The sequence below is a fragment of the Echinops telfairi genome, unplaced genomic scaffold, assembly GCF_000313985.2.
Source record: "Echinops telfairi isolate 266 unplaced genomic scaffold, ASM31398v2 ScPeMD7_14;HRSCAF=57, whole genome shotgun sequence".
NCBI lineage: Eukaryota > Metazoa > Chordata > Mammalia > Afrosoricida > Tenrecidae > Echinops > Echinops telfairi.
In genome coordinates, this window is record NW_022103911.1 from 12,056,964 (window position 1) to 12,074,368 (window position 17,405).

The window sequence follows — 17,405 nt, forward strand, 5'->3', positions numbered from 1 at the left end:
TATAAATTATCGAGGTTTCATGGGGGAAGGGGGAGCATGGAGGGAGGGGAGCATGGAGGGAGGGGGAAAAATGAGAACCTGATGCCAGGAGCTAGCAAAGAAAAGATAAATAAAAAACAAAGACAATTGAAATGCATATCTCTCCTTTTTAAAATTCTTCTCGCATGAGTAGACTTCCCTGAAGAGTTATAGTCTTTGAAACCAATTCAATTGGTTCAATGGCATCGAGAGTTTCTCAGTCCTAGATCTCATCCAAATTCCCCGCGAGCTGACCAACTTTCAAAGCCACTGCAACTGAGACCACCTTTCTAATATGTTCGTACAAAACCCTCTTGTATCTTAGTGCATGTAGAACTTCTTCAGAAATTATTCTGGATCCACTTTGATCTATCTAAACACTTTTCCCAAAGAGAGACTGTCGATAATATAATTTTGTTATTTTCTGTATGGTTGCTTTAATAATCAGTTTCTGAATCATCATTATCATTAACTTGCTGCCCCACATTTCATCTGACAAGATTTGTAACAATAAATATTATTCACTATTTTAAACATTCAACGTGAGACTTACCCAGTTATTTTTCTCCCCTGTTGCTCAAAGCAGAAATTTAGGGGATAGATTCATAGCACAATTCGTTTGAAAAGTAATGGGTCCCTCATATTTTTAATAAAAAGTTCCAAGTTCATTTCTATATAGTTGATTTGAATCATAGCTTTCATTAAGCTATGATTTGAATCATAGCTTTCATTATTTTCTGTAATAATTAAAAGTAATCTTGTAACAATTGATACAACATTGAGGATTCTGATATTCAGTTTAGAAGTATTTTTATACTTACTAGTGAGAGTTATATCAAACATCAGATGAAATATTTCGATGAAATCTTTTGTGCTCTTGTTATTTGGACAGGTTTTCTTCTTCCCTGGAAGATTTCAAATAGCTCTTTTTCCAATGTAAATCTACCTGTTTCAGGGGTGTTATATAAGCTAAATACTTCATTTACACTTGTTTCTGGTTTTATACTCATATCTAAATGATCATCAATGCTTTTTGCAATTCTTATTACCCAGGAGATGATTTGTCTGACAACTAAAACACCTGCCTAGAATAAAATTATGCTGCAGCTGTACCAATTGTCAAGATTTATTTAATTTGAACCTTGGTTTGGTCAAATTTGTCCTTCATTAACTTAACCATTATATTAGCTAATTCTCTATGTAAAAAGATTAGAATTTATGTTTGTATAATATCTTAATCCCTACAGTGTATCTTCCACTCCATATTTAAATCTATAGGCAGAATATATGGCACAGACCTATAGTTATAATATCCATGCATGTATTAAGGCCTGAAAGCTCAGAAGCAACAAAACACACATGGAAGAAGCACACCAGCCTATGCAACCACGAGGTGTGGAAGGTATAAGGCATCATCAGAACAAAAAATCTTACCATAGTGAATGATGTGGGGAGTGCAGAGTGGAGACCCAAAGTCCATTAGTAGGCCACTGGAGATCCCCTTGCAGAGGGGTCTCAGGAAGGAGATGAGCCAGTCAGGGTGCGATGTAACAACGATGAAAAATACAACTTTCCTCTAGTTCCTAAATGTTTCCTCCCGGCTCGCAGTACCATGACTGGAATTCGACCTTGCAAGTCTGGCTCCCACTACCACTACCATGACTCGAATTCGACCTTGCAAGTCTGGCTAGACCAGAGAATGTACACTTGTACAGATAGGAACTGAAAATACAGGGAATCCAGTGCAGATGAGCCCTACAGGACCAGTGTTGTGAGTGGTGAGACAGGGAGGGTAGAGGGAGAGTGGGTAGGAAAGAGGGAACCTATTACAAGTAACTATGTGTGACCTCCTCCCTGGGGGATGGACAACTGAAAAGTGGGTGAAGGGAGATGTTGGACAGGGCAAGATATGACAAAATAACAATTTATAAACTATCAAGGGCTCATGAGAGATGGGGAGCGGGGAGTGAGGCGAAAAATGAGAACTTAATGTCAGGGGTTTAAGTGGAGAGAAAATATTTTGAGAATGATGTACAAATGCGCTTTACACAATTGATGTGTGTATGGATTGCGATCACAGTTGTATGAGCCCCTAATAAAATGTTAAAAAAAAGAAATACAATAAGGAATTTTAATACAAGTTGTACCTAACCAAGAACCTCAAATTTATAATAATTAGTTCCAGTAAATTGTAAGAAACATGATATTATTGTAATTCAAACAGATGAATTTTGGTAGAAAATATTTTCGTGAACTCAAAAACACTAAAACAAACAAAACTCCCTTTGTATATATTTACATAAAATTGTATAGTCCATACTCTCTAATTATAAAATGATCTCAATTCCACTTGCATAAGATATAATTACTTTTGTAACATAAATATATCAAAAATGCTGCTTTTATAATAAACTGTTGACATAAAATTGATTCAAAGCAGCATGTAGTGAACATTGATAAATTCTTAATTCTACTAAGCATACTTTTGTAGAAATATAATGTTTTAAGAAATTTCATGTAGATTTTTTTGTATTTCACTTACTATTAATATATCACATTTCCCTTAAAGGGAATGATATGAAATTGCATTAAAAAGAATGTCATTAAAGGGCATAAAATGTAAGAATAAATTTCTGTTACTACTTTACCCTTCCCAAAGAAAGTATCTTGGAATTACTCATTATTTATAACAGTAAAATGCAAATTCAAAAAAATCCTAATGAGTTAAAGTGTGCATTTAAATACATTCCAATTTTTACTCAAACAAACATTGGGATGAGTACTGAAGTGAAACTTTCATTGGGAAGCAAGGAATGTTTTATAGCTCGTTATCCCAACCCTTAGAAATGTGTATAACATACTCACTAGCTGGAAGGAACCAAACTGTTTTCTTACAAAACTTCCCCTATTTATTCAATTATACTTTCTTATTTTAAATCCATTTTGATCAATATAGTGTGATGCTGAGTAGAAAAATAGATACATGTAATAGAGTAGAGAGTCCTGGATCATCATAGGTGACAAATACGGGAAAATATGCATTAGATTCTTCAACAAATTGTCACTGGCTTGGATGGCATCTCTAAGGGGGTGGGGGTGGGGGTAAGAGAGAATGGAAGCATCCTGAATTACCATGCTGCTTAGAAATAGCAATGTTTATTATTAGGTGGTCCTGCACCAGAATTGTCTCATTACCAGTATGGACACCAACAGATTGTCATCCCCCTTATCTTGTACAGAATTGTTTATAGTTAAGAACCTTTAACAACAGAGGTAGTCTGACTCCCCCATCCCCCACCCCCAAGCAGTGTGCAGTCTTGTGTTCTGCCTAATATAATGAAGATATCTCTCTTTTGGGGAAAGAAGTTGGACGTTTCATGGAGCCTATTATTCAATATTGTGGTTTCCCAGCAATGTGGTCCCTTGGCTGTGAAATAAGTTCACTAGTTAGGCAGCCATTGCCTGGGCTCCTCAGCACCCTCCCCATCTAATGTAGGAAACCAGGTGGGCAGAAGGTAGACATGAACATGTGGAATTCATGTTTCCTGTTGTCTTTTGAGTAATAAAGCGTTTTATGCAGGATTCTTGTGTTTCTGCTAGAATCAATAAAACTGTGGCAGCTTAACTTGTTAACAAATCAGTAGGAAACAATCTCAAACTCCACACTTTCTCTTGTAATAACCCATAAAATATATTTTGTAGATATAGCTTTATAGCTACTTTTTTAATGAATACATAGAGACCTCCCCTGATATACAAATAGAAAATATGGTTAAAATTTCAGCACATGACACATATGAAAATAAATTAAAAATTGGTTAAACATGAGGATTTAGATGTAAACAGCAAATATATTGAAGAAAATACAAATAGTATACTTAATATTTGAATTAAGGAATAATATCTTAACAAGATCACTAAAGTAAAAGAGTAAAGGGAAAAACTAATTTGATTATATCTAAAATAAAGATTAATTTTCAGCAGGTGAAACCCTAGCCCAAATTGACAGAGAAATGATAAATGTGAAAAACGTATTTGCTAGCTAAAAAGCTTTTAAAGTATCCATTTCGGCATGGCATACAGTTTATCACAAATCAACCATGCAAACATAGAACACAATGTTAATTACTATGCTTATATTAACAAAAATAACATTACAGAGTTTAATACTTTCTCAGATGATAACAAATACAGGGATAATAGAACATCTATTTGTTAGTAGTGAATCAAAAAGTTATAACTATTTAACAAAATAATTTTTAAAAATAATTTTATTGGGGGCTCATACAATTCTTATCACAATCCATACATACATTCATTGTGTCAAGCACATATATGCATTTGTTGCCTAACAAAATAATTTGGCAGTACTGAATTGAATTGAATAATGGCTATGTCTTACAGGAACTAAATTTCAGTCCAAGATGTATACCCCTGAAAATATCATGTACAATTTCAAAATAAGATGTTAGAGAGGAATTTTTACAACTGTGGGTATGAACAGGAGTTTGGAGGCAGCGAACAGAGAAAGTGGAGAAAGATGAGGCTTTCTACTCTGTTCAACAATTACGGTCTTGAAAACTCACAAAGCAGCTCCACCTGTTCATATAAAGTGCCTATGACATGACTTCAATGCCATGGCAGTGAGTTTGATACGGTTTTAAAGGGGAAAGAATAAATGTGATATGCAGTGAAATGCTACACTGCACTTAGAATGATGACAGAAGTATTTTTATGAACTTGAAAACAGACACTGAGTGAATGTAAAATTAAGATGTATAAATTGCAATGTTTTATATGTAAATATATATGTACATGCATATATAAACACATACATACACACATATATGTATAAATATTTAGATATACATATATATACATATCTATATATAGGTATGTGTGTATGTTGTGTATGTGTATGGGTTGGTATGTTGTTGTTATTGTCGATAGGTGCTGTCGCATGTGTTCTGATTCACAACCACTCTATGTATCACAGAAGGAAACACAGTCCTGACCTGAGTCATCAGCAAAATTATTCTAATTTTTGAGCCCATTGTGTCCATCCTTCTAGTCAAAGGCATTTCTTTTTTCGCTGTCCCTTGACTATTCAAGCATGATGTCCTTCTCCACGAACTGGTTTCTCCTGGTACCATCTCCAAAGTGCAGGAGCGGAAGCTCCACGTTCTTGACGCTAAGGGGCATTCTGCCTATGCTTCTTCAAGACAGATTTGTTTTTGTTTTTGTTTTTGGCAGTCATTGGTATTTTAAACATTCTTAAGCAACACTATAGTCCAAAAGAATTGATTTTTCTTTTGTCTTACTTATTCAATATCCAACTTCCGCATGTATATGAAATGATTGAAAATACCATGACTAGGGTAAGGTGCACCTTTTCAAAGCAACATCTTTGCTCTCCCACACATTGAAGAGGTCTTGGGCAGCAAAGACACCCGGTGTATCGTACCCTTTGCTTTCGTGACTGCTGTTCCCATGAGCATTGATTGTGGATATAAGCGCGATGGAATCCTTGAAAACAAATTAAGCATTATATATATTGCTCCAATTGTATGGAATCTGTTTCCCTTACCTGGAGTTGCACTGAGTTCTTGATTTTCATCAGCAAGCGCCCCAAGTTCTCCCTGCTTTCAACAAACCAAATTGTGTTCTTTTCATGTTAAAAGTTGTTAATAAGCTTTCCTCCAATCATGATATCATGTTCTTTTTTATGTGGTTCAGCTTCTTATATATTTTACTCAGCATAGAGATTAAATAAGTAAGGTGAAGGGATGCAACCCTGACAAACACTTTTCTCAATGTTAAAACACTCAATATTCCTTTATTCTGTTAAAAGACTGCCTTTTGGTCCAGGGACTGGTTTCAGGTGAGTGTAATGAAGTATTCTGGATTTCCTTGTACAATTAATCACCATCTAATAGATTTTAACTCATAGTGACTCTGGTGGGTATGTAGATATTTCCTTATAATAGAGAACATTGCTTTTTAGAGTAGATCTTAAAGTCTTCTTTTCTCTTCAATTTGTCATTTCTAATATATTAACTACACGATTACTTAATTTAAAATAGTTGCAGCCATATTTTAAAAAGGACATATATTTTTAAAATTAAGTCTCCATATTTCTGCAGTCGGTATTATTTTTTTAATTAAAAAGCCTTTCTTGTTATATCTTTTTACACTTTTAAAATATAGACCTATCTACTGATAATTATCTTCACTTCCAGGGGAAGGAAAAGGAGTGATTTTCAAAACACGTTTAAAAAGCAAAATCTTTCTTCCCAAATGATTATTATTCAGTGAATAATATATATATATATATTTTTTGCTGTTCTTTTTCCCATTTCAGAATCCTTGAATCCTGGTGGCATAAAGATCCCTGGCTGCATAGAGACTATCCATTGGGTTGCTAAACACAAGGTCAACAATTCAAATTCACCACCTGCTTCATGAGAGAGACCTTCTCTCAGGAGTGTGGCGTCTTAGAGCTGGAGTCCTGGAAGCTCACAGGTTTCCACTCTGTCCTCCAGGTCAGCATGGGCCAACTTCGATTAGATGACGATGAACTGTAACATGAGAACTTTAAAATCTTGGTAATTTTAACCTTAGAATTAAAAAATTTAAAAAATTATAAAATGAAACCTCAAAATGAGAGCATTGGAAGATAAAATACTAATATTCATTTAATGATAAAATATGAGCATTACTACCAAAAATAAGTTGAGATATTCATTCTTCTGTTCTATGGAACATTAGCTTATACTTTTTCAAAGCAGTGCTCAGGTTCAGGTATTTATTTTTTATAGAGAATTTATAAGACAATATTTTATATATAAGAAATATTTAGATAGCCCATGTATATTTGTGAATATTAGTAAGACATCAAACATGAGCCAAGAGAGGGAAGATTATCATCCTCAAAATTTGAAGAAGTGGTCAGAAATCCAGAAACTGGTCAAAGAAGTTCACGAACTTAACTACTGATGTATCAGTGACTGAAGGTGGGTTCTCCCATAGTTTGGCGTGTTTAATTTTAAGCACACATAACACCACGGAGCTTTTTGTTCACAGAGTGCCAAAGCTTTTAGAGATCAGTTAGGTGAGAGCTGAACTTCCCATCAGCCTTTTAAGCAAGGGTGAAGCTAAGGGAGACGAATGTATGGACTGAGTCACAACCACCAAGGAGTCTTGGATTTCCCACTGTGAAGCACAGGGCACAATCAGACCTGCGGGGCCACTGAAAGTTGTGGTAGAGAGCTCAACTCAGACGTTTATGACCATCTTTTGTTTGTCCCTTCATTTTTGGGTAGTGGAGAAGGGGTGGGTAGCAAAATTTAACCTTGTTAAATTTTATCAAAGATGAAATTTTCAGAAAACTAAAAACTATATTGGTGAGAAGAAGGACAGGAAAGTTGTACATATAAATTCCACGCCACCCCACCCCACCCCCCGATCCCCAATGCACCTATTTGTACCTCAAGTGTTGCAAGGCCTATCAATAAGGATTTCTTTGGGAAATTGTATTTTTATCCTCCACACGGACTAGATTCTATTTCAGAAATATTTTTTCTCAAAAAAGTCAAAGAGTTAAAAGGGACTCGGTTTGAGTGGCTTGGAGATGCCCTAACAGTTATTGTGATGTGATGCAAATGAAAAAGTGCAGAATTCTTCATGGAAAGAATATAGACATGGACATGCCACCTTCACCAGCGTATAGTTGCCATAACAATCAATGGTCATGAAAGCAACAGTCAGGAAACCAATTAATATGTTGCATTGGATAAATCCACTTTAAAATTCTCTCTAAAATGTCTAAAAGCAAACATGTTACCTTGAGGAAAAAGGTGCAGTTAATCCAAGAAATGATATTCACCATCTCCTCTGTGCATGTAAAGGGACAGTGAATCAGGAGGACTGAGGAACAGTGGACCCGCTTGCATTGCGTTTGCAGTGACTGTTTCCCAGAAAAGGGACTGCCAGGGGGAGGAACAAACCTCGTTTGGAAAAAGAAGAGCCAGAATGCTCTTTTGAAGCAAAGAGGGAGAGGATTTATCTCCTGTACTTGGAACAAGGCATCAGGAGAGAGCGCTCCTTGGAGAAGGCCATTATGTGGGGTAGAGGTCCAGTAAAAAAAGAAGAAAATCCTCAAATGGTTGGATTATGTCCTGGTGGCTGCTACAATGGGCTCACACCTAGCACTGATGGGGAGGATGAACTGGACCGAGTAGCATTTAGTTCTATTCCATGTAGTGTAGCTATGAGTTGAACAGATTCTAAGGGCCCTAAGAACAACAAAGATCTTTAGTCTTAGGTAGGTTAGGGTCCCTGTAGCAGAATCATCAACCTTAGTGGTGGCTGCAGTCTGAGAACTAAGTTGGTGAAATATTCATACCTACCAACTACAGCAGCCCCCTAATGCAATGCACCCATATTTCATCAATACTGTAATGCTCTACCTAGTTTCTGTCTTTTTTTGCTTTTGTTCAAATTTTGAATCACGTTTGTTCAATGAGGTAATTACAAGTGTTATTATTCTTTTGCAATATAAAAAATAATTTTATATTTTCACATATTATACAATATAGTCATTCAATCAAATTAAGAAAATTTGTGAAAACATCACCCCAAACAATATGAGAATATTTTCTTGTTTTGTTAATTGTTTTTAGTTTCCCATCCTTCTCTGCCATGCCCCAATCCAGTTTCTATTTATATAGATATACCTGTCCTAGAATTCAGATAGAGAAAATCATACAGACAGAAAGAAAACTAAACAGATGAAATAAAACTGTGACTAGACAAAGCACAGAGAAACTTCAATCAAAAGGAAAGCAGAAAATATTAAAACTGAAATGACATAGGATGTGTCAAATGGGAGGGCAAATGATTAAGCACGTAAGCTTTCTTTACCAAGCATCTTTTCTTTACCTAAGTCAATTTTTATTTGTCCATCTATTTTCTAGCTGGAAAAAAATGTATTACTTAAATGTTGTGTACCTTTCTGGTTTGACAGTTTTCTTATTGAATTATTGGAAAAGGGGAAGACTACATTCTGTGTTAACTGCTGCTGTAAGTATAAATTAAAAATTAGACTATACTAGATTGTGAGTTTGAAAAGGACAGATAAGGCACAACCCAGGGACAACAGATACCCCCTGAGGTATAAGATAAAATGTTTAAAACATATCAACCTAACTAGGCATATATGTTAGAAGGGACATACCTATGAAATAGACTTATAAGCGTAACAAGACTAGTGGGTATCATCTTGCTGCTTGACATGAGCGACGTCTGCTTCTCCCTGCACTTGGTGGTCCGTAAGTTTCTGAGGCCAAAAGGCATACGAACCTCTTTCCCTCTGTCCAGCTATCAAATAAACATCAAATGATGCTCAAGTTATTCTAAATTAAAGTTTGCATGTTTTCACAATGATTGAAATTGGCAAAGAATAAATTAAAATCACACCTAAAAACAATCCATATCATCATCATTGTGAGGATATGGAGTTATTAGATCACTCATACTAATAAATGACATAGCAAATTTGTAAAGAAATGTGGATGTTTATTACAAAACAACATATACTTATTAACATAAGACTCAAAATTGCACTGATGGTAAAACAAAAACTTCTAAATACATAGTCATAATAGCTTTATTAGTAATAATCATGAGTTGAAAAAAGCAAAGACAAAACTTAAACAAAAATATTCTTTAAATATGAATAACTGTGATAGTAATGGTTTTATGTCAACTTAGCTAGAGCATGATTCTTAGTGATTTGGCATTTAACATTTTACAATTCCCTATGAGGAGATTACAAGCAATCAAAAGGAAGTGTCCTCAGGGATTTGGCCTGCATCCACAGAAGTGGATACTGTGAAAAAGATTTGTTCCCTTTTTTGCTGCATCTGGCTCTTCCATCTCACTTGCTGATCTCTAGATTGACCTGCCATCTAGCAAACTGGCCCTAGGAGTCTTCAAAAGCCTGGCATATGGGCCACTGACCTTGGTTTCATAAACGTTTTCAAGCACAGCTCTGTCATCTTCCTGAGAATCCTAGGATCATCAGCCACCGGAGCAGCATGAATTAGGAGAAGCCTCCAGTCTAACATGTGACCCATGGAATTGAAATTTGGCATGCCTTGAAACTTGCCTGCTTCTACAAAAGTAAAGATGTATGAACTATTGTCTACACACACGCGCATACATGCTTCCCTCGTTTGACTTTTCTAGAGTTAAGTTTCTTGAACTGTTCATTCCCATCCCATATGAGTTTATGGAAAAAATTACATTCTTGATAAAATTCTGGGATTAGAAAAAATATTCTGAAAGTGCAAGGACAAAATATTAATTCAAAATCAAATGAAAAATGAATCTGAGGGGTTTCAGGCAATGCTTACCTTTTTGAAAATTTCTTTGGAAAAAAATGTGTGTGTGTGGGGGGGGAAGTTTAATCAACCCTGCTTTAGATAACTCTATCCACTTCAATAGTTAAATAAATTATCATACATCTGTACTATATCTGGTACAATGAATTGAAGAGGGATAAAAATAGCCATTATAATAATTATGCCGTGGGGATAGCCTTGTAAATAAAATTTCTATAACTTAACTATGGAGATATTCATATGTATATCTGTATGCTGTATTCTATGTATGTGTCAATTGTGCATTGTTAAACAAGAAAACACAGGTGAGCGTATATAATACTGGTCATATTATTTCATGTTTGTATTTTGATTTGTTGTCCTGTGGTGCCCTGAGTGCTGCTGTGCTGTCGGAAGCTAGGTCACTGGTATTTCCAAGGCCAGCAGGGTTGTCCAAAGTGGTCAGGTTTCAGCAGGACTTCCAGACAAAGAACAGACTACAAAGAGGAAATAGGATGTGCCTTTGGAGGAATTAGCCACCGTAGAACCTTCGCATAGTATTGAAACATTGTCACATACTGAAAGCATAAAGACTAGAAGCAGAACCATGTCAGAGGTCGTGCCAGAAAATGAGATACTCAGGACATAAGGCACTCAAAATATGGCCGAGAAAGAACCTCTTTCTTACAGTGCCGTCAAACATAAGGGCTCAAGTAGAAAGCAAATATTATGAGAATGAGGATAGCAACAAATGTACAAATATGCTGACACAATGGATGGATGGATGGATTGTGATAAGAATTGTACGAGCCCCCAATAAAATGATTTAAAACAAAACATAATGATGTGACTGCAGCAAAAAGCATGAGAGTATAAAGCCTTTTGAACCTTAATGTGATGATGGGACAAGACCCAAATGAGAATTAACGGCTACAAAAACAATCAGAATTTGGAATATAAGAATCATGAATCTGGGAAAATTGGAAGTGATTAAAAAAGAAATGGAAAGCCTAAAGATAAATACCTTAGGTACTGTTGTACTAGTTTGGTGCCGTTGAGTCTGTTTGAACCCACAGGGACCCTTTGCACAATACAATGAAACACTACCTCATGCTGTCCCAACCTCAAATTGGTTCCTGTGCATTTGCCCATTGTTGTAGCCACTGTGTCCATCCATCTTGATGAGGGCCCTCCATATCATGCTGCCCCTTTACTTTACCAAACATAATGTTATTCTCTGGAGACTGGTATCTCTTGAAACATGTCCAAAATATGTGAGGCAAAGGATGGCCTGGACTGATTTGACTTTACTTAGGGATGCAGAATCACAAGTTCTGACTCAAATGAAGATTCTTCCCATCAAAGAACATGCTTTTCTCCTCAGAGCATTGGGCAGAATATAAATTAGACACCCCCAACTGGGGCAATTAAGGCATGAAGTAGCTGGTTTACAAACTTTCAGTGTAGGATTAAAGTATAGTTGTTAAGCATAGAATATATATATTTTTTGTTCACTGATAGAATATTATGTACAAATGAGGCTGAGACATTTTGAGTTGTATGCATTTAGTTCTATCTTGTTAGGCACAAGTATGATTACACCATTGTCTGTTTTTCTAATGTATGGCTAAAGAGTTGTTAAAGGTACCAAGTTGACAAGGGGTGGTCTGTAGTAATTACATAATTTCAAGTCAACTTGAAGAAATATAAAAATGTAGGGTGGTATTCAATCAAGTCACAGGCTGATGGTGCCTCCTTGTGGTGTGAACCTCGCATAAGAAGTGTCCCGGGAACCTCCCCACCTCTCTCTGCCATCACCTTTCTGCTGGCTGACCCTACGTACCCTGCAAATGCTTTCCAGCATCATTAAATCCACATGACTTTGCACTCACTGGCCTGTGATCTTTCTGCATTCTTCATCATTGCACGTGGCTGCGTGAGTCTGCAGAGGTACTTATGGACTAGTATCAGACTCATGGACTAGTTTCAGAGTTATGGACTTGAGTTGGATGTGGTTGGGATTATATATATATATATATATTTAGCTCTTGCATATATATTTATAAAGCTCTTGCTTATGCATGTCTCTACATTTGTTTCTCTAGTCAACATGGCCTTACACAGATGTTTCTATGTATTTAAGTGACTATGCCTAGACATTCCACTGTGTGGATCATAAAAAACTATGGATAGCCCTAAGATGAATGGGAATTTCAGAACACTTTATTGTGCTTTTGGAAAACTTGTACATGGATCAAGTGACAGTCCCGGTAACAGGACAAGGGGATGCTGCCTGGATTAAAATCAGGGAAAGTGTGGGTCAGGGTTATATCCTCTCACCATGCACATTCAATCTGTATGAATCAAAAAGTAAACTCAGTGTCATTGAGTCAATTCTGACTTACCGCCACCCTTTTGAACATGATCGAACTGACCCGCTGGGTTTTTGAGGCTGTAACTCTTAAATGGAGGAGAACAGTTTTCTCTTTCCCCAGCAGAGCAGTTGTTGGTGCAGACTGCAGTCTTCATGTGTAGCAGCCCAAGACATAACAGTGCACCACCAGGCTTCCTCTGAATTTGTGTGCTCAGAAAATAATTAGAGAAGTTGGACTATATGAAGAAGAACACTGTATCAAGGTTGGAGAATGACTTATTAACAACCTGTAATATGCAGGTGATATAACCTTGCTAGGTGAACATGAGCAGGACTTGTACCAATTGCTGATGAAAATCAAGAATTTCAGCTTTCATATGGATGACAATTCAATTGTAGAACATCTGAATCCTCACAACTGGACCAATAAGTAATACCATGATCAATGGAGAAATGATTGATGTTGTGAATGATTTTGTTTTGCTTTGATCCTCAATCAATTCTCACGGAAACAACAGGCTAGAGATAAAATCAAGCATTGCCTTAGGTAAACCTGCTGCTCAAGGCCTCTGGAAAGTGTTGAAAAGCATGGTTGTTACTTTGAGGACTAAGACGTGCCTGGCCTAAGCCATGGTATTTTCCATGGTCTCATATGCATGTGCAAGTTCTTGAGTAAGGAATACTGAAAAAGAATGAATGCATTTGAGTTATGGTGCTGGTGAAAAATAATGCAAGTACTATAGACCATCAAGAGAACAAACAAATATGTCTTGAAGGACAGCCAGAATAATCCTTGTAAGTGAGGGCGGTGGGCCTTCACCTCATGTACTTTGGGCATGTTATCAGGAGAGACCAATCCCTGGAGAAGGACATCATGCTCGGTGAAGAAGAGGTGCAGTGAAAAAGAGGAAGACCTTCCACAAGAGGGATTGACACAGTGCCTGTAGCACTAGTTTCAAATGTGAGAACAAGTTTGAGCACTGAGTAATGCTGGTTCTGGTTTACATAGCACCATATGAAGAGAAATCGACTTGATGGAGCCTATTGTAAATAATGTTGTTATTTACTAATAGGAAAATTGAATAAAAAGAATACTGTGTTTCACTGTGTTATTACTTATAACTACATGCTCATCTGCAATTATTGCCATCATCCTTACTTCTAAGGAGAATTCTGGCTGTATTTCATCCACGACAGATGTGTTTGTTCTTTTGGCAGTCCATAGATTCATTGTCAGCACAATAATTTAAATATATTGATTCTCCTTACATCTTCTGTATTTGACGTCCAACTTTCACATTCATTTGAGGCAACTGTACACATAATGATCTCTCCCAGTCAGTTGGCCAAGTAGCTCTCTTCCAAATGTTTGCATAAGCGAGGGCGGCACTCCAGCACCTCTTCAGCTTATCGAGACAGTTCAGTCGATATTCTTTCTATTCCTGGAGCTTTGGCTTTGTCTAATGTCCTCAGTGCAGCTTAGATTTTCTCCTTCAGTTCCATCAGTTTCTGATCATAGGGTACCTGTGAAATGGTTGTGTATAACCAGTGCTTTTGGTACAGTAATATTGTGTATTATATCCAAATGATTTCTATGTTTCCTGAGTGATTTAGTAATTTTTCCCATAAAATCTTTCACTATTGTAACTCAAAGCTTAAATTTTTCATCAGTACTTTCAGTTTAGGGTAAGATGAGCATATTCTTCCTTTTTGATTTTTTTAACTCTAGATTTTTGTGCTCCTCATGGGGTTGTGACGAGGTAAGGCAATGGTTATTTTTATTAAAATTTTCCAGTGATTTTTTTAGCTGTTGCTTCTATGATTTCTTGACTGCTCCTTTCCATGGTGAAAATGTTCAATATTTTCTCTACTTATCATGACATTACTTCTTGTATCTATTGTGAGGATTTTTGTTTGTTTGTTTTTATATCAAGGCATAATCCAAGAAACCTTGTAGCATAGTGAGGTATGCACTGGACTACTAACTACAAGGTCAGAGATTCAAGTATACCATCCTTCCCCAGGAGAAAGATGAGGCATTTTGCTTCTGTGTAGACTTATAACCTCATAAATACAAAAGGGCAGTTCGTCCCTGTCTTAAAAAGTTGCTATGTGTCAGAATCAAACTGATGGCAGAGAATTTTTTTTCTGCATGAAGGTCTAAACTAAAGGCTGAAGTTTACATTCATATATATTCATATTTACATATACATATATGTAATTTTACATGTTATTACTATTTTTTTCACTTATTCATTCCTCCTTACCCAAACTATGTTATATCACTTGATCTGTAGACAATGTTTTAAGTCTATATTTTCTACAGCAACAACTTATTTAGAATTTATTTTTATTGATATTAATAAACATAATATTTAAAATTATATCATTCACAATAACAAAATATTCTTACAATACCATTGCTGTCAGTTAATCTAAAATGCTAGGAATTATTCCACCTGTACCTAGTAATAATTTTGTATTTACTGATGCATATCTGACTCTATTTAATGATGCACAATTTTGTTATCAATATTTTATTTTCCTTGGATCCAGAGTCAATGTTCGCTGAGACAGCAACCAAGAAATCCAATGTCATAGATATTGAACATGGCTTCTCGGCCTTTTGGCTAAGATCAAGTGTAGTACATTGAACAACCATGCAAAAATAACATCTCTTTATAGAGTTACAGAGCAAAGATGTAACTTTGAAGACTAAGGTGTACCTGACCCAAGCCATGGTCTATTCATCACCTCACATGTATGTGAATGCTGGCTAATGAAGAAGAAAGTTCTAAGAAGAAATTGATGGCTTTGAATTATAATCTTGGTGAAGAATATTGAAAGTGCCACTGAGTGCCTGAAGAACAAATAAATACACCGTGAAAGAAGTATGTCGGGATGCTCCTTAGAAGCTATAAGGATAAGACTTTTTCTCACAGATGTTGAACATGTTGTCAGGAGAGAGCAGTCTCTGGAAAAGGACATTAAGCTCAGCAAAGTCGAGGGTAAACCAAAAAGAGGAAGAACCTGAAGGTCATGAATACACAGTTGCTCACAGAATGGATTGAAACATAAATTCCAGGATGAGATGGCTGTGAGACTAGCCACCCAATATATATCTTTATTTTCTGACTCCTACCTCTGCAGACCTAGGTCCGAGCTCACAAGTTAATAGTATATCCTCCTTGGCACTGCCAAATAGATGGACGGTAGCCACCAATATGAAAGTGCACATAACAAACTGACTGCTGACTGGCAGCATATTCAAGAGTTTCCTCCTATATTCCGTGTAGGAGTTGCAAAACCGGAGTCCTTTTAGATCCTTGACTTCTGGCCTGTTTCCTCCGACTACCCGTGTTTGATAAAATGACTCATGATATGGCGCACAAGTCACGGAAAATACTCTACTTACAATTATAGTTTTATCATAAAGTGTACAAGTCAGATTCAGGTGTCCAGGTTTGGAGCATCATTGTACAGTCTGAAGCCATCACATTTGTGTTATGTTTGAGTTTATTCTGGTAGCCACAGGCTAAGGAGTAGGGATCTACACAGATTACTATGCTTACAGCTAGAATCTGTGTAAACAATGTGAATTCAAACCTCGACGTATATAGTTGTCCTAATTTCCGTAGTGGTGATTAGTCAACTAAAACAATAGCTGGAATCACTATAAAAATGTGTACACAGTTAAAATAAAACTAAAATGACCACATGTGTATGTGTCTCATCAGCACATTTTTATTTACCAAAGAAATGATTATGGAAATGTGATTTTTATCATAATACAAATAAGGACTCACCAGCAGTATATTACCAGCTATTGTGTAATTTGATTTTGATAGGAAAGATCTATATACTTAGGTGTGAAGAAAATTAATGTGGAGTGAATTTTAATGTGATAATGAACTAGACTTTTAGTGAATGACAACCAAGAAAAAAAGTCTTTAGTTTAACACTTATAACAAGAAATAAACATTATCTTACTATACCAATGTCTTTTAAAAAAATTTTTATTATCAATGTCTTTTTACAAAACAAAATATGTGCATAAGTATCTCTATATTTTACTCTAGTTCTTATTTTAAATGATATAGAAGATGCAACTTTTTGTTGACTTTTTGTCGCAATAGGAAAAATAAGTCCAGAGAACAAAATATCATTAACTTTAAACATATGGTTGTGACATATTGTTTTCTTGCATCTTCATCCTAAGAATTTATATATTTAGGATCTATTACACCACCTCTGAATTGGCCACTCGCTACAAACCCCATCTGAATCAACTCTTTGTCTCTGCTTTCCGTACTCTGGCCTTCCAGGAGACTCGCAGCAGTCTACTTCACCCTGTATGAATTATCTTAATGTTGTTGCCATCACTATATATGGTGCAACCCCTTACTTCACCCAGACTAAATCCTCCTTTTAATTTTTCCTTACTCTCAGTCCATTAGGAGACCTGATGTGCTTCTGACCCAACATCTCATTTCTTTTCCCTACAACATTTCCTCTAACCAATATTAAGAGTCAGTGATGTCGTCTGAACTCACAACGCACCCACTTCCAAGCTCTCTGCCTGGAAGGAGCCATTGAATTAAGTTCATGACTTTTCTTCCTAATCAAACAGA

At 36.1% G+C, this 17,405-nt stretch overlaps 1 pseudogene; it reads left to right on the forward strand.

Annotated features, from left to right (window-relative positions):
• Positions 1 to 15,384: 15,384 nt before the first annotated feature.
• Positions 15,385 to 15,526, forward strand: LOC115868598 (annotated as a pseudogene).
• The last annotated feature ends 1,879 nt before the right edge of the window (positions 15,527 to 17,405 follow it).